This window comes from Pygocentrus nattereri, chromosome 15, assembly GCF_015220715.1.
Source record: "Pygocentrus nattereri isolate fPygNat1 chromosome 15, fPygNat1.pri, whole genome shotgun sequence".
Classification (NCBI taxonomy): Eukaryota; Metazoa; Chordata; class Actinopteri; order Characiformes; family Serrasalmidae; genus Pygocentrus; species Pygocentrus nattereri.
Genome location: NC_051225.1, coordinates 7093375 through 7111833, shown reverse-complemented (window position 1 = coordinate 7111833; position 18459 = coordinate 7093375). Strand labels below are relative to the sequence as shown.

The 18459-nt window shown below is 41.2% G+C and overlaps 1 long non-coding RNA gene across 1 annotated transcript; it reads right to left on the bottom strand.

Annotated features, from left to right (window-relative positions):
- Window positions 1–11601: 11601 nt before the first annotated feature.
- On the bottom strand, window positions 11602–15541 carry LOC108429483. The gene is made up of 3 exons (XR_001858011.1): window positions 15281–15541; window positions 14326–14444; window positions 11602–12095 (listed from the first exon to the last, which is right to left on the bottom strand). It is a non-coding gene; the product is annotated as an uncharacterized LOC108429483 (long non-coding RNA).
- Between the last annotated feature and the right edge of the window lie 2918 nt (window positions 15542–18459).

Below are 18459 nucleotides of genomic sequence, written 5' to 3'. Positions count from 1 at the left end.
CGACTGGGAACACGCACCCCCCCCCCCCTCCGTGTGTCGCGGGGGGTTGAAGCTGCTTATAAAGTGAAAAATAACACGGGTCATATTTTAAAGGCTGTTAGTTGACTGGTTCTGCTCATTTAGTCAGTGTGGTCTAATGGTTTATGAAGCTCTAGTCAGTTACAGGCTCGTTTCAGAATAACATCAGTGTAGATCCACTTTGATATCACGCTTTCTTTGCTGCATTGTTCTTCTGTTGTCTAATATAAACGCTTTTCCAGGTTTTATATCAGACAAACGCTTATAATAAATCCCTAATGTAATAGAATCGCGTGTATTTGAATCAGTAAAAGTATAAAAATCAGAAAAGCCTGTTTTTGTAAATTCAGTACTCAGTACTACGGTGATGGATTTCTATTCTCATGGGGCTTTATTGCTAATAGAGATGATGATAAACCTCTTAGTGTAATATAGAGATGGATAGAGACAGAGACAGAGAGACCAACATTCACTTCTGAGTATATACATATTTACATATATGATGCTCCACTTGCATAAAAAGGTGCAAACTAAAAACTATGGAACTAAAAATAATTTTAAAATTTAGCAAAAACAGGGCTCCACTCCTCACAACCACCTGGAACACCTGGTAGACACCACTGTGAGAAGACAGCTCAGCCCTATGGGGCTGAAAGGATGTGTAGCTGTCAAGAAGCTCTTACTAAGGAAAGGAGACGGAGAAATAAAGACCTTTCTGTCGCTGTCCAAAAGAAGTACGTAAGTAAATAAATAAACAAGCAAATCATTTTCTGCAGCATTCAAACAGAGCGGTCATTTATATTGTGTATAAATGCCATGATGAATGGACCAATAAAACGGCTCCAAAATGACTCAGAATAAAGTCTTTTTTACATTAACTTACATTATAAGTAAAGAACATGTTTGACGTCTTCTGTAAAGGTAACACGTTTGGAGATATTTGTTTTTCTTTGGACAGCAACAATTTACAAATCAAAGAAGCTGATGCTGTTCTCAGAACGATGGACTGACCACCCCAGAGTGCAGACCTCAATGTCACTGACTGTGTTTGGTATCTAAAAGCAGAAAATGCGACGAACTTCTGAGTCTGAATTTTTGGAGGCGTGGGAAAATATTCCTGCAGGTTTCTTTGAAAAACTCAGAGCGAATCTCCTGAAAACAGTGGAAGGTGTGATAAAGAAAAAGAGTGGACACTCTACAGAAAAAACATATTACAATTAATGAATGAATTAGTTGTTTTCTAATGCTGAATAATGAATAACTGAGTGGCAATTTAAACAGAACATTAAATAAATGAATGAATATATATATATATATATATATATATATATATATCCATCCATCCATCCATCCATTTTCTAAGCCGCTTCTCCGTCAGGGTCGCGGGGGGGGTGCCGGAGCCTATCCCAGCAGTCTTCGGGCGGAAGGCAGGATACACCCTGGACAGGTCACCAGTCCATCGCAGGGCTACACAGCATCAAAAATCATAATGTTACAGGAGAAGGAAAAAACATACTTTACTTTTAATGTAAGTCAATGGAACCAGACATTTTTCCAAGTCATTTTGAGTCGTTTCCTTTGGTCCATTCATCATGAAATTTAAACACAATGTAAAGAGCAACAGACATTTTCAAATTATGTAAAAAACAACAAAAATGGACATACATAGGTATATATATATATATATATATGCACACACACACACATGTGTAAATATATGTATATATATATATATATATATATATATATATATATATATATATGTGTGTGTGTGTGTGTGTGTGTCTGTACTCAGCATATAATCTTCATCATTGATTGATACAATGACTATAAGAGGTAAAACTGAGGAAACCCGACCCGTTATATATCCCTGTATTATAACACTTCCTCATGAATGAAATACATATAAAACAAAAAAGTGCGAAATCAGCTCAGCTCATCTGAGAGCCTTTGATCTCCTGCCTTTGTTAGTTCATTGCGGCGGATTTGAGTGATTTGGGAAGGATGCCCAGGGGAGATTGGGCAGAATTTGGTGTGAAGCTCAAAGGAGCGGCTTGCAGGGAGAGATAAGACGCTATCTGCGACCTCGGGTTCATCCATCAGCCGCGGGATGAGAGCACCGCTGTGTGAGACTCACTGCCACAGCCAAAGCTGGAGATGCAGGTGGACCTATAGACCTGGAGATGTAGGAGTATGGAGCTGACGTCCAGCCACCAGCACTGTGACAGCTCCCCTACATTTCATCCCCAAATACATCCCCAGCAGAGGAGGACAGAGTGGCCTGAAGGCGTACCTCAGTAAAAGTGTTGTTACTTTATTGAAATAATGTCTCTCGTAGAAGTAAAAGTAACAAAAACCAAAAAAAAACAACTGTAAAACGTATCTAACTTCTCTACTGCAGTGGAACGTATATACAGCATCTATCAGGAGAAACTTGGATCCTTTTGGTCTAAATGAAATTGTTAAAGTGACTGAGAGGTGTGAATGACAGTAAAGCATGAGATGAACCAACACAAGCGAATGAAATTAAACCCTAAAAAAGAAGAAGTTCACTGTAAATGGCTAAAGTGAACTCGAGGAAAAACTGCATTAGAATATAGATTAGAAGTGAAAATAATATTGTAAATGCACAAAGTGCAAATTCATCAAAAAGTGGTTGTAATTCAGTAAGAATGGATCGTGGTCTTGTGAGGCCCCTCGGCACAAAAGCCTTTGGAGGCCCCCCACTCCAAAATAAATCATGAAAATAATGTTATTATTCAAAATAAAGACCTGAGAAGTGGCATTAAGCAATGTTTAATATTCGTGTTGAAGTCCACTTAAAAATAAACAAAATTAGCCTCAACAATGGGCAGTATTCTATCCCATCATTGACATCGCAACAGCTTTTGTGTACAGTCTGAATCCATTTGAATATACATTTCTTCTCTTTGTATTTCAAGCCAAGTTAGACACAAAAACAAAATAAGAAATATTTCTTAATTAATTTATTTAAGGGCTATTCATGTAATGTTTACATATACAGTGAGCTCTCCCTTGTATTTGACCTAACTTGAGCCTTGTGGTCTGAGGCCCCTGGGCACTGGACCCTCTGGCCAAGTCAGTAATTCATTCCTGAATATTAGTTACTGTCCACTTTTGATTAGTAAAGGAGTTGAAAGCAGCAGAGGGACCCTTTATCCAGCCCAGCTCTGGTCCAGCTCCAGCACATGTGAGTCATTAAATTTACCTGATTCAAATTGAGCGCATCATCTACACGTGAATAAAATGTTACATCAACATAATTACTGCCAGTAGTAACCTGAAACAAAGCTGTGCTGATTTAATATCTTCTATTCATGTTGAGATGATGTACACATTTGAATTCAAGAATTCTATTGCCAGTGTTTACCTGCACCAGGTGACATCAGAATGAAAGAGTGGACAAGAGCTGGACAGAAACCCCTCAGTTGTAAAGTGTCCATACATCAGTACTATGCAGTTATTTCCTGGACCTCTTCCAAAGTATGGATCTGCTTTCTGGGTTAATTGTCCTTCTCTTGGCAAAAAGGGTCCTACATAGTGCCAAAAAGGGATTCTCTGACTTATGATGTAACATACAGTATTATAATATAATGATTTTTGATGCTGTGTAGCCCTGCGATGGACTGGCGACCTGTCCAGGGTGTATCCCGCCTTCCGCCCAATGACCGCTGGGATAGGCTCCAGCATCCTCCCCGCGACCCTGACGGAGAAGTGGCTTAGAAAATGGATGGATGGATGGATGATGCTGTGTAGAGCTGTTTACGATTTAAATATTCTTTGAGTCGTCGTTGTTCTTAAAAATGTTCCAGAAAGGATTATTTTGTGTGATGCCGTAGAACAGGGATGTCCAATCTTGTCTGGAAAGGCCCGCCATGGGTGCAGGTTTTCATTCCACACAAGCAGAGCACCCCTGATTCCACCCGTTTAACCAAACAGCCTCAATATTTAAACCACTGATTAGGTGCTCTTGCTTGGTGCGCTGAAAACCTGCAGTCACACCAGCCTTTACAGATATGACTGGACATCCCTGCTATAGAATAACCATATGTATATATGGTTCCCTAAAGAACCATCAGCTGGTTCTTTAGGGAATCATTTTTGTAAATGGGATGTGTGAGTGTGAAGAACCTTTTTTAAAGTTTAAGGACCATCCACATGATGTCTAGTTCCAACAACTGTAGATCCAACCCCATTTAGGAACCTTTAAGAGTGTTTAAGAGCACATTTTAAAGATGCATAAGGCAAGAAGGTTTCAAATGCAGGCCTACAGTTTCACACTCACTCTTTGCTTAAGCTCCAATATTCCTTCCTTCATTCCTTTCCCATTCTCTATAATCATCCAGAATAATTTGGTAGGCTAGTGGCTCTGCAAATCACATCCAACAGCTGTGATGAAGTTTTTGGATATGTGATGAGGAAGAGCATAATAAGGAAAAATATCCACACACCTTGTTTTGATTGGTCTAAAGCAGGCCTGCCTGAAGTGGAGTCAATGGGCCGACGTTGGCCCACCAGAGAGTTAACACAGCAAGCTAATACAGCATAACAGGTGGCGAGACATGGACATGAGGAGATTTCCAGACCCGTCACTGAATTTAAAGGTAACTCAAAGGAGTAAGAATAGTTTCTCCATCTATAGTTCAAATGCATGGACATGTTAACGCTAATGAGCTGTTGGCTGGCTGCTTTGTCTTTTTGGCCCTCGGACCAGCAGAACCACTATACTTTGGTGCCCCAAATCCTAGAATGAAGCATGGCTACCCCTCTGGCCATCCCAGCAATGAAAAAGTCAGACAGTCAGCCATCATTAATGAAGTGTCAATTATGCTTCATGGTGACAATTTGCCCCTGGGGGTAGTTCCCAAAGTTACCAATGACTCTGTATTTAGTAATTAGCTTGTCTTACAGTGACTGGCTGATTTGTTGAGGAAACAAATGAGTGTGTGCTGGCTCAGGTAGCAGGGTTACGTTCCCATAACTTCGGCTAACATTGCCTACAAGTCCTAAAAGTTCGAATAAATATACCTAAAATATTTATTTGGGAAAAAAAACTTTAAATCTAAAATTCGAGGATGTTTAGCATTTCAAACAATGTTCCTATAAAGTTCATCTTTGAGCTGCAACGTTCAGAGGATGTTTTGAGGATGTTGTCAGGGCCACAGATGATGTTGCATGATAATGTTTTTAGAGAACGTTCCCCGAAGAGCATTCTGGGAACAAAAAAAAAGTCTTCCAGCTGAAAACATTAATAGAACGTCTCTGTCCGTTCTCAGAACACTTTTAGAACAAAAATGTCTAGCTGGTCGGTCCCTTCAGCTTGAGCTTCATTACACAGTATAGGCTATTCAATGGTAAAATATGTTAACTATCAAAAATTAGTCGGATAGAATAGTTTGTCATGTTAAGCAGTTTCCCTTTACAGTTGAGTGCATGCATTGTAGGTTCCCTTATACAGCGCTGTCTGGACGATCATCAGACTCTGGTACATCAGGCAGTGAAGGCAGGCTGTTTAATTTGATTTTTTATTTAATTTGCTCAATTCAAACACTCATTTCCTCATGAATGACTAAAATACGTTACATCAACACAGTTTTGTGTCTGTTTACTTGCAGCAGCAGCTGTGTTGATGTGATATTCTTATTTGTGTGGAAATGATGGATAGATTTGATTGTACAGAGAAAAAACAATATATCACTTTTTATGTTCATGTTCATCTAACAGTGGTTGTAATTCAGTAAATATAACTAAGAATGGATCGTGGTCTTGTGAGGCCCCTCGGTGCAAAAGCCTTTGGAGGCCCCCCACACCAAAAGTTATGCATAATAAATGAAAATAATGTCATTATTCAAAATAAAGACCTGAGAAGTGGCATTAAATAATGCTTAACGTTCGTGTTCGAGTCCGCTTAAAAATAAACAAAATTAGCCTGAACATGGACAGTATTCAGTAATCGTAACAGCTTTTGTGTACAATCTGAATCGATTGGAATATAAATTTATTCTCTTTGTATTTCAAGCCAAGTTAGACCCAAAAACAAATATAATTGTTTTAATACAGTAATCGCTGTTTTATCTAGCTTTTCTTAGTGCTGTGCCAGCCCTTTAGACCCTTTAGACCCCTGAGGAACCACAGGACAAAAGGTTTGGGCCTCCTGATCTGAAGTGGTGCTATTTTAGAACTTGGGTGAATATCTAAGAGCAGTAAAACTGCATGTCGCTTTAAACCTTTTATTCACAGATTTGAGCAAAAGGCCTGAAGTGATAAACCAAACAATAAAAATTCAACTTTAATGTAAAATATCCTGAGATCTGTGACATTTCAGACAAGCTCAGAGAACACACGGACCAGAGGAGGTGTCACATACGGACACGGATCGGTTCATTTGCTCCTACACATATTTTAGGGCATTTAATCTGCACTATAAAATGATGCGTTTGTTGCGTTAATTTACAGTAATAAAGAGTAAACTGGCCTTAAACAAAGCCCTAAATAGACCAACCCCAGCAGTGAATTATGGTGTTACAGTAAATTGAGCAGCATTTGGCCAAATAGGGGATGTTCACGCTTCCAACAGATGGTTCTTCAAGGGTTCTTTAGCAAAGGAAGATGGTCCCATGTGGAACCATGAACACTCAAAGAACCCTTTGCATGACTAAACTGTTCTTTGCGTTGTGAAATGGTTCTTCAGATTGATGGAGAACGTGCTGTAGATAGTTATATATTCTATAGAGCACCATACAGGGCTCTTGTGTTGTGACATTGCAACAATAGAAGATCCTTTTTAGTGCTATCTAGAACCCTTTTCAAAAAGGTTATACATAGAAACATATATAACACACTCTCCATCAATGTGAGGAACCCTAAGACCCCTTTAATCATGCAAAGCGTTCTTCGAGTGTTCATGGTTCCACACAGACCCGGGTTCTCTACAAAAGAACGCTTGAAGAACCATCTTTTTAAGAGTGTACGTACATCGTGGTAAGGTGTTATAATTCCCCAAATTGTCCTTTGATGGTCAATAAACTGCGTCTTTCTAGCTTTGGAAAAGTGTGAAATGACCACTGGGGGCGAGTCACCGGGCCGCCGTTGGTCTGCGTGCCTCAGCGTCTCAGAGCCGCAGTCTGACTGTGAGTTAAAGACACAGAGGGGTTTCCTCAAAGCCTGAGAGGTCCCCCAGGATCAGGTCACGATTCCTGCTGCAGAGAAACTTAATGGTCACGACCAACTTCCTCGCCAGCGCGCGCGCGCTGTCGTGACACTTTGTACTAGATCGACCCCTTTTTGCTCAGAGGACTGAACTGCAGGACCACGCCGAGGAGGAAGTACTAGATTATATGAGTTTGAAATCTCCTGTTTCACTTTATCCCGTCAGCGCCGCTCGGAGCTTCAGTCTCAGCGCCGGTGAACAACACACTGTAAAAACCGCCGAGCGTCGCCTCCACCTTCACAAATACACTTTTCAAATCGACCTGGACCTGCCTTTAAAAAACACAGGTAAATGCCCGATTGTGTTGTATTAAATCGATACAACATCCCATTAACTGTATTGTTTATATCTAAAGGCGCTGTATGAAGTATAGTGATGAAATCCCCGCCCTGCTCCACCGAAAAAAGAGACTAGAAATATCTATTTGTGTAAAGGTGTTTTGTCGCCACCTGCTGTTTAACTTCGTAAATGCACCGGCGCCTCCTTTTCATTCATTCATTTATTTATTTATTTATTCATTTATTTATTTAGTGCTTCTCTGCTTTTTGGATTGAATGACAACACTCTTGATCGCCTACACTCATCTGTAACATTGCAATAAAGTGATATTTTTGGTTAAAATATAATAATAATAATAATAATAATAATAATACACTTATCCATAAGTATGTATTAAGTGACCCTTATTAGTCCCACAAAGGGGAAATTTCACCTCCACATTTAACCCATCCGTGAAGTGAAACACCACATACTCACTAGTGAGCACACACACACTAGGGGGTAGTGAGCACACTTGCCCGGAGCGGTGGGCAACCCAACAAATGAATAATAAATAGAACAGAGGTGGAGTCGGACTCTGGAATACTGGAACAGTGTAAAGTGTCCTATGAATCAGTGCCAGTAAAGAGCAGTAGTGGAGCACTGGAACAGTGTAAAGTGTCCTATGAATCAGTGCCAGTAAAGAGCAGTAGTGGAGCGCTGGAACAGTGTAAAGTGTCCTATGAATCAGTGCCAGTAAAGAGCAGTAGTGGAGCACTGGAACAGTGTAAAGTGTCCTATGAATCAGTGCCAGTAAAGAGCAGTAGTGGAGCACTGGAACAGTGTAAAATGTCCTATGAATCAGTGCCAGTAAAGAGCAGTAGTGGAGCACTGGAACAGTGTAAAATGTCCTATGAATCAGTGCCAGTAAAGAGCTGTAGTGGAGCACTGGAACAGTGTAAAGTGTCCTATGAATCAGTGCCAGTAAAGAGCAGTAGTGGAGCACTGGAACAGTGTAAAGTGTCCTATGAATCAGTGCCAGTAAAGAGCAGTAGTGGAGCGCTGGAACAGTGTACAGTGTCCTATGAATCAGTGCCAGTAAAGAGCTGTAGTGGAGCGCTGGAACAGTGTACAGTGTCCTATGAATCAGTGCCAGTAAAGAGCAGTAGTGGAGCGCTGGAACAGTGTAAAGTGTCCTATGAATCAGTGCCAGTAAAGAGCAGTAGTGGAGCACTGGAACAGTGTAAAGTGTCCTATGAATCAGTGCCAGTAAAGAGCAGTAGTGGAGCACTGGAACAGTGTAAAGCGTCTTATGAATCAGTGCCAGTAAAGAGCAGTAGTGGAGCGCTGGAACAGTGTAAAGTGTCCTATGAATCAGTGCCAGTAAAGAGCAGTAGTGGAGCGCTGGAACAGTGTAAAGTGTCCTATGAATCAGTGCCAGTAAAGAGCAGTAGTGGAGCGCTGGAACAGTGTAAAGTGTCCTATGAATCAGTGCCAGTAAAGAGCTGTAGTGGAGCGCTGGAACAGTGTAAAGTGTCCTATGAATCAGTGACAGTAAAGAGCAGTAGTGGAGCGCTGGAACAGTGTAAAGTGTCCTATGAATCAGTGCCAGTAAAGAGCAGTAGTGGAGCGCTGGAACAGTGTAAAATGTCCTATGAATCAGTGCCAGTAAAGAGCAGTAGTGGAGCACTGGAACAGTGTAAAGTGTCCTATGAATCAGTGCCAGTAAAGAGCAGTAGTGGAGCGCTGGAACAGTGTAAAGTGTCCTATGAATCAGTGCCAGTAAAGAGCAGTAGTGGAGCGCTGGAACAGTGTAAAATGTCCTATGAATCAGTGCCAGTAAAGAGCAGTAGTGGAGCACTGGAACAGTGTAAAGTGTCCTATGAATCAGTGCCAGTAAAGAGCAGTAGTGGAGCGCTGGAACAGTGTAAAGTGTCCTATGAATCAGTGCCAGTAAAGAGCAGTAGTGGAGCGCTGGAACAGTGTAAAGTGTCCTATGAATCAGTGCCAGTAAAGAGCAGTAGTGGAACACTGGAACAGTGTAAAGTGTCCTATGAATCAGGGCCAGTAAAGAGCAGTAGTGGAGCGCTGGAACAGTGTAAAGTGTCCTATGAATCAATGCCAGTAAAGAGCTGTAGTGGAGCACTGGAACAGTGTAAAGTGTCCTATGAATCAGTGCCAGTAAAGAGCAGTAGTGGAGCGCTGGAACAGTGTAAAGTGTCCTATGAATCAGTGACAGTAAAGAGCAGTAGTGGAGCGCTGGAACAGTGTAAAGTGTCCTATGAATCAATGCCAGTAAAGAGCTGTAGTGGAGCACTGGAACAGTGTAAAGTGTCCTATGAATCAGTGCCAGTAAAGAGCAGTAGTGGAGCGCTGGAACAGTGTAAAGTGTCCTATGAATCAGTGACAGTAAAGAGCAGTAGTGGAGCACTGGAACAGTGTAAAATGTCCTATGAATCAGTGCCATTAAAGAGCTGTAGTGGAGCACTGGAACAGTGTAAAATGTCCTATGAATCAGTGCCAGTAAAGAGCAGTAGTGGAGCGCTGGAACAGTGTAAAGTGTCCTATGAATCAGTGCCAGTAAAGAGCAGTAGTGGAGCGCTGGAACAGTGTAAAGTGTCCTATGAATCAGTGCCATTAAAGAGCAGTAGTGGAGCACTGGAACAGTGTAAAGTGTCCTATGAAATCAGTGCCAGTAAAGGCTTATTCCCTAACCTCCAGCCCATGACTGCCCATTATATACAAATACATATATAAAACATCTTTACTACAATCACTCCACTTCAAATTACTGATCAATAAGTAATTATATATTACAATATATTATTTCGTACATATATTGTGTAGATTTGAGGTGTTATGAACACTTCTGTATTATTATCCACCATAAAAACACCAGGAATACGGAGCCCCGCTGGTGACGTTATGTATAATTAAAAATAATGCATGGCCACAACTTAGTAAGGCGTGGGAACATTATTTTTATTTATGCAGGATGTCACCAGCGGGGCTCCATACCAAGAAAATGCACCTCAGTAGCCTCCGATTTAAATGTGCAGGTTAAGCAGTGATCAGTAGGGGGCGTTAAAGAATCTCTCTTAAACTGAGACTCTTCTTCTGTGGAGTTCATGTTCACAAATGGATTACATAGAGCAGGTTATTAGGGCGGTAGGTCATTCATATTACTGCAATGTGTTGGTGGTGTGTTAGTGTGTGTTGTGCTGGTACGACTGGATCAGACACAGCGGTACTGCTGGAGTTTTTACAGACTGTGTCCACTCACTGTCCACTCTGTTAGACACTCTAACTTCGTTGTTTCCTCTTGTAGATCTGTTGCTGCGTAGTTTGTGTTGGTCATCCTCCAGTACCTTCATCAGTGGTCAGTTTGAACAGGGTAAAGGTGAGTGTCCACAGACAGAGAAACTCATTTATAGTCAAAATAATCACAATCACTGATTAATGGCCAACAACTGTAATAATGCTTATACAACAAATACAGAATGTTTTCAATCAGATTCTCTGTGCACCATTATATTAGTAATGGTTACATCTTTCATACTGGTCCATACTGGTTGGAGAGTCCCTTTAAAGCTGCACTACGTACGTTTTGGGGATTTAGAGAGGTGGAAATGTGTAATTGTGCACAGCATGAAGAAGAACATTTTGTAACATGGATTATGTTTCGAACCCCCAAAGATATGAATCTGATGATAGCAAGCGCATTAAAAGTGTTTCAATGAGAACTAATTCATAACTAGGCAGAGTCTGTGTCTTCCAAGGATGTGAGTGAATGATCTACTGTTATCATCATATCTACGTCAGTATAATAGCACTGTAGTATTTAGTGAGTTTCTCCTCCTCATTCAATAAATCTGCTTATTTCCATAATGCATATTTAAGTTTGGCTGACTTGCTGACTGTCAGGCCAACGTTTTGTAGTACTGCAAAGTGTCCACTAGATAGCACTATATGTCAATTCTATTCTGCCTGAGCTTCTCTCTATAGAGAAGCCCAGTGCTCCAAATCAGATCTTCCTCTGTACTGATTTCAGTCAGAAGAGCACAACTGAGCCAGGAACACTCGTAATGCTCTCTGATGCTTCACGAATATGACTGTGGCCGTTTCTTCTCTCTCAGTCCGTATAAGGTCATGCTGTTTGTCTTTACTGGGCAGAGGGAGAGAGGTGGGGGGACGTGGAGCCTTTCTGGAAAGTTGTTTTCACATGAAAGACATTCTTTCCACTCAAATCAGGTCAGCCAACCCCTCAGACTCACTCACTCACTCACTCACTCACTCACTCACTCTGTAACCTCAACACTAGATCATGGGTAACCAGGTTCATATGGAAGACTGAAGACTCTTGATTATACTCATTGTACATTTTTCTGAGTGAACTAAGCACAGGCAGAAGTTTGACCAAGCTGAGGAGGAACTACGGTTCATGTAGGTCACTTATCTGATTTATGGTTGTGGACAGAGATACTTCAAGAAAACCAGTTGTATGAAATGAATCCTATTTCTAGTATCCACTTTATTATAAACACATTCCACTCACTCAGGCTGCTGGAAACGAGTGTCTTTGGGGGCCCTACAGACAAAAAAAGACAAATAATAGACCTGTAAAATTACTTTAAACGGCCCATATCACCAAAAATTGGATGTCCACATTTTTTTGCAATAAAAGACTTTGTTGTAGTATGTAAACACTGTTAAAATAATCCAAATACACCACTAACTAGCCAGTTCACACAGTCCATATATGGAAAATAAGCTGTAAAAACTGCTTGTTTTGAATTCGTTGTTTCAGAACTGCCATTTACATATAGCAGTCTTAAAGGCACAGTTACAGAAACAGCCTATTTCATTCTAAGGGAAAAAGAGATATATGGTCATAATCAAAGTTAGTTTTCACTATTTTTGGTCCATAAGGTGCACAGACATCGTAAGTGGAACTCAAGAGGTAAATAATAACTTCCTAAAAATGTTGGCCCTTTAATAAAGCACTCATGTCTGTTTTATTTGCTTTGAACAATGCTGGAAAAAATGAATGATGCGCAGTAACCTTTAAATTCCTGCAGTTATATTTCTGCTCATTTCTGATGTTATACAGCTATGCTATTGTTATTGCATTTATTCCATCATTACATATAAGGGCTATTAATTAGTCTAATTCTTTACATCTGTGGTGTGAGGCCCACTGAGGCCCCTGTTAATCAGAGGCTCCTGGGCACTGGCCTGGTCAGTAATCCATGACGGCACTCACTACTCACCTCATGAGCTCTGCTTACATTACAGGTGCACAGTTACAGACTGTAGCCCATCTGTTATCATGTACATTCTCTAACTGCACACCAGCAAGTTGGAGAGGTGTCTGTGATAAAGTGGCCAATGATTGTATGTCTAGCTCAGTTTTGCTCCAGTCAGAGTCTATATTAAACTGTGTTACAGTCATCTGGCATTACGCTGCTGAGGCTGGCTTAGCTGTGGGCACAGTGCATTAGTACAGTAATACAGTAGTCATACAGTAGCGGCAGAGACTGAGCTGGTGTGCAGCAAGAGGAGTGGAGAAATGAGGTCATGTGTCCTACATAAACACAGGCAAATGGGTCAGTGTAAAGTCCTTACAACAGTTCATTTTGAGAACTCGTTTGGTCAGTTGTAGGGATGGGCTAGTATGAACTGTAGGTTATTATATTAGTGACCAAAGTTATCACGGTTTCCAATATTAGCACAATGTTTGTGAAATATTCTTAACATGTTTAAAGCACGCTAACACACAGTTACGTCATTTCAGTGTTTTACCTTTTTCCCTGAGGTCCGTTGATGACGTTTGTGTGGGTTCATGTACCAAAAACATCATTTTTACACAACCATTTTCCAGCCACTCATAATCACCTAGTCTCTAGGGGCCAGACGTGATCTTGTGAACAGCCCTAAATGTGGGCTAAACATTAGTGGGAGTGTAGATTTATTAGAGTGGGAACAAACTACAGATGAAATTTCTGAACCAATACAGTGCCTTGCAAAGCTCAGAGCTCAAAGTAGGGGGCAGTGATGAGCCTGTTAACATTGTCAGATGGACATGACGCCTGACGCTATTCCCTGGATGTAAACAAAGTCCTTAAAGTAAAGTCTGTTTGGTCAGCGGCCTTCTTTGCAACACCACCAGGCAGTTATTTCCAGCAATACAAGACCAGACTCCTATCTCTTTGAATGGGGATAGAAATATCCGAAACTAAAGGTCACATTACTGTTATATTTGAAGTAACTGATGAAATCAGACAAAAAAATAATAGTTTGTAGTATTTGGCTTAAATAATGCACAAAAACATGTTTTTTCATGTTGTTCTGGCTACTGCACTTGCACAGATCTCATCCATCCTTTTGCAAAACAAAACTGAATGGTGTTCCTGAAGCATTTGTTTTGAAGAATGAATGTTAGCTAACAATAGTGTTTCACCATCTAGCTTGTTTTGCTTGTTTTACTGATTGTACACCAGCTGTTAAAAGAGCGTTGACTAGAGGATTTGGGGGTAGGTTTTAGATGGGGTGTACTGTTAGAGGATTTCACCTTATTCCAGCAGCAAAAGTTCAACCTTATCACGTCTGGCCCCACCAGTTGCCCCTAAACTTAAACAGGCTGTTTTTATGACTGTGCTTTTATTTTCATGACATCAAACCAGTAATGAATTTCATATATAGACAGTACAGACTGGTGACTGAATTGTATGTTTTGAAATTTGTCCTTTTAAAACCATCCCTTCTTAGCAGTGGAGCGTGTTTGAGTTGGTTGCTATGTTGGAAGTTTGTGATCTGACCTGCAATGATTGCTTTCTCTCTGACGTTACATGGAAAACCACAGCTTTCCTCAGGCAGCTGTGATGGACAGCATCCCAGCCAGCTGCATGGACCTTCCTTTTGGGAAAAGTGACCATTTCTAAAGAATAAAGTACAAAACCCCAGCTGGTGATATGATGAGAGCAAAGCCCATCTACACAAAATAGTTTCTGACTGGATGAATTGGCATGTGTGCCACTCAGACGCAGCAGGCTATTCTGGGGCCTGTGCGCTGTTAGAGTGGGCGGAGATGTCAATGAGTCTGAAAGTGGTTGTGTCGGAGTGAGAGAACGAGGGAAAGTGAGGGATGAGATGAAAAGCTGAGGAGGAGTGCATAGCAGGCTGCAGATGTGCTCTCTCTCTCTCTCTCCCCCTCTCTCACTTGCTCTTATCTCTCCAGGTTAGAAGAGTGAGTCATCCTCCTCTCAGCGGGCGGCTAAGTCGGCTCCTCTTTGCCTCTATAAATACACAGCCCACACTATATTTGGTGTGGAGGGGGCGCTGCAGCTCAGCATTACCTCACCACTGAGTGTATGTGTTTGTTTTCATACATATTTTGGACAAAATGTCCAGAATTTGTTGGAGGACCAGAGAAAGCCTGGACTAATCAACAATGTCAGGAACATCAAAATGGTCCCAACTTGGTAAGGTGTAAAAACTGAAAGAGCACAACTATTTCTTTATGGTCCCTGAGGTTAAGATGAGGGTTAGACTAAATAAAATAGAAAAAATAGATCAAATGATTATAAATATAGATACTTACATATTTATATAATACAACAGAGACAATTTATATATATATATACACAGATATATAGATAGATACTTGCACATATGTAATAAGTAATCTATCTACACACGCACACACACATGGAACATATCCCACGTACTGATGAGGTATAAAAACAACTGCGAGTGTGTGAGTGTACCTCTTACCTCTCTGATTTGCTGTCTGATTCATCAGCCAGGTCACAGTGGTTTATTCACAGCCTCTTCCGTCTCTTGTGGGTAAAGAGCCATGAAGAATGCGTTCTATTTCCAAAAGCCTGGCTGGACTGGCTCCATGTGCGTTGGAGGACGGTGTCTGTCACATCGTTTTATATTCATGGTTGATCTCCCATATTAACATGCTAACACCCAGACAGCTCCAGATTATGTTTTGGCTGCAGGCGTGATGAAATTGTGTTTTGGTGCCTGTCTGCCTGTGAGTGTTTGGTTGTCTTTGCTCGCATGCATGTATCTGTGTGTGTGTGTCAGGGCTGCACAGTACATTGTTAATCAGTATCACTATATCGGCCTGTGTAATACTGATATTGCAGGAGTGTGCAATATGCACACGAGCCCTAAGCAATTCCCTATTAGTCTACTGTGTGCTTCCAGCATCCTGAACAATCAGAGGTATTCCTTGCTGCGTTTCTGAGGATGTTTGGGTTGGTCAAATTCACACAATGTGGTATTAAATGGGCTTTCCACTTATTTCAGTATAAATAAATCATTTAGATTTAAACAAAGACATTCAGAGTGGTTTGATGTGAAAAGCGCAGTTCTAGTGAAACTTTACATAGTAGTGATATGAACCATCTATATGAAGACATCTGAAGAGTTTTATGCCTCTGAAAGCTTCCTCACAGAAAGTTATTGCATGAAATGGTTACACATATGCATGGGACATTGCTTTATGATAGTTTTTCGACATGGTTTTGGCCTAAAGTCTACTTTTTCATGGTGGAAGTGTACACGCAGGGTGTTGTAAGGCCAAATAGTCCCCTAAGAAAATATATATATTTTCAAATATAACACTATTTTACCAGTATCAAACTCAAACAATATGAGCAGGTTCACTGGTGATTTTGAACAGTATATAAAAACAGTTATATATAATGGTAGACATAGTGACTCCTGGTTCCCATCACCGCCACTGTAAAGAACTCTGAATCAGTAAGTTTCTCTGCAATAAAGAGTTTCACACCACACAGCTCTGAATAATATTGCTTACACCCCAACATTTGAATTAAACAGAAATTTTGAAAAAAAGGTGGAATTCCCCTTTAAGGGTGGTTTCTCACTGTCTATATCACGCAATAGAACCCCTGTATGTATGATATGTTGTCTGTATCATGCATGGTAGTGAGAGTGTACGTGCATGTGCAAGCACTTGCATGCGCACCGCAGGTGTTGACCTCTGACCCCTCGACTCATGACGATGCCGTGGGCGGTGTCTGATTGGTCTGTGTGTCAGACGGCACTGTCTGAGCAGAGACAGATCTGAGGAGATGCTGTTTTGACAAGCGTGTAGTTAGCTCACTGCAGGCAATGTTCCTGTACATTCATACATACGCCCACTCTCTCCACTGTGGATATAATGGGGTGACATGGTTTTACCTGCCATACACATCATTGGCAGCCCATATTTATAAAGAATAAGAACCCTGATCTACGATTAGATCTGATTAGTTACTGCAGTTTGATTTAGTTTAACATTAAAGGCAAAGCCTGATCCCAGATCTGCATTCTTAAGCTGAGACGTTGGATAAATATGGGCTAAATGCCCTCATACTCTCTAAAAAGAAGCCACTGTTTGCATCTCAAACATACTGGCTATAGTATTACTTCAAATTCCATCCATCCATCCATCCGTTTTCTAAGCCACTTCTCCGTCAGGTTCGCGGGGGGATGCTGGAGCCTATCCCAGCAGTCTTCGGGCGGAAGGCAGGATACACCCTGGACAGGTCGCCAGTCCATCGCAGGGCAGACAGACAGACACAGACAGTCACTACATTTAACAGAGCAGTTATTTCAAAATATTTCAAACCTGCTTACTGCTATTACGAACCAATATTGCTTTACTACACAAAGACATTAGCCAGCTTCTTATTCAGATTTTTGCTGTTCCACCTTAAATGGAGCAGTAATTGCATTCTGGCACATGATGTTTAATATAAAAGACAAACACTGATCCCAGATTAGCATTCTTATGCTAAGAAGTTGGATACATATGGGGTAAATATTGTCAAAACAGTGCTAATTTTAGTATTTTAGCAAGCATACTGGCTTTAAAACCACATGAAATAATTACACATAACTAAGTACAGTTGTTATTAAGCCTATTTACTGCTATTCTAAACCAATTTTGCTTTATTACATAAAGCTGAAGTTGTCTTCTTATTTGCAGCTTCTTTTCTGTTCCACCTTAAATGGGTAACTGCTGCACCATTTAAGGTGGAACAGAAAACACACATAATTCAGTGGAATGTAATTACTGCACCGTCTCAAATCATTCTAATTCAATTCGCCAGACTGTACCTGCTGCACCACTTAAGGTGGAGTGGGAAATTATAATTAGAAACTGGCAAATAAGAAGCCGGTTCAGTCCCATCTTCATTTCAATATTTGGACAAATCCACTAAACCCACTACTACTACATTTAATTTGGCCGTTTTGAAGTCTCAGGTGAGCTACCATGTAAAACTATGTGGAGAATTCCACACATCCTCCTTAGAGGCACTGAGACTGTCATCCTTGGAGAAAGTGCGTGTTTGCCGATAGGTGAAAACAGATTATGTGCCGTATGTGTTTTATCCTCCCCTCAAACGCTGACTGCCTTTGAACAATGGGGCAGCTTGCTGGCAGGAGGTTGGCCCCTTTGCCCCCGGGGTGTTTGTGGGGGTTGGGTTGGGGAGAGAGCTGTTGGGGGGATAAAAAGAAGACGGGGGTGGGGCAGGGAGGGGGGCAGGGGGGCCATGCTGTTTGTGTATTGTGTCGTGGCGGAGGTGGTGTGTGACAAGAAAAAAGACGGCACTAGAAATGACGAGAGGGGGATGGGGGGGTTGCCACAGTTCCTCAAGCAGGAATGTGTTTACCTCAAACGCACACACACACGCACACACACACACACACACACACACACACATACATATACAATCCTTCCCCCACTCCCTGACCCCCATCACAGTTCCCAGGATGGGGTCCTGCTCCTCTAAAATGGCCCCTCCTTTGTCTTCGGCCTTTTGTCACTCTTCCCAACACTTGACTCCATGATGAGCTTCACACCACACACAGTTAAAGTTATTACTGTTCAATATGACTTGCACTGCTGCTGCAAAGTTACTTAAGAA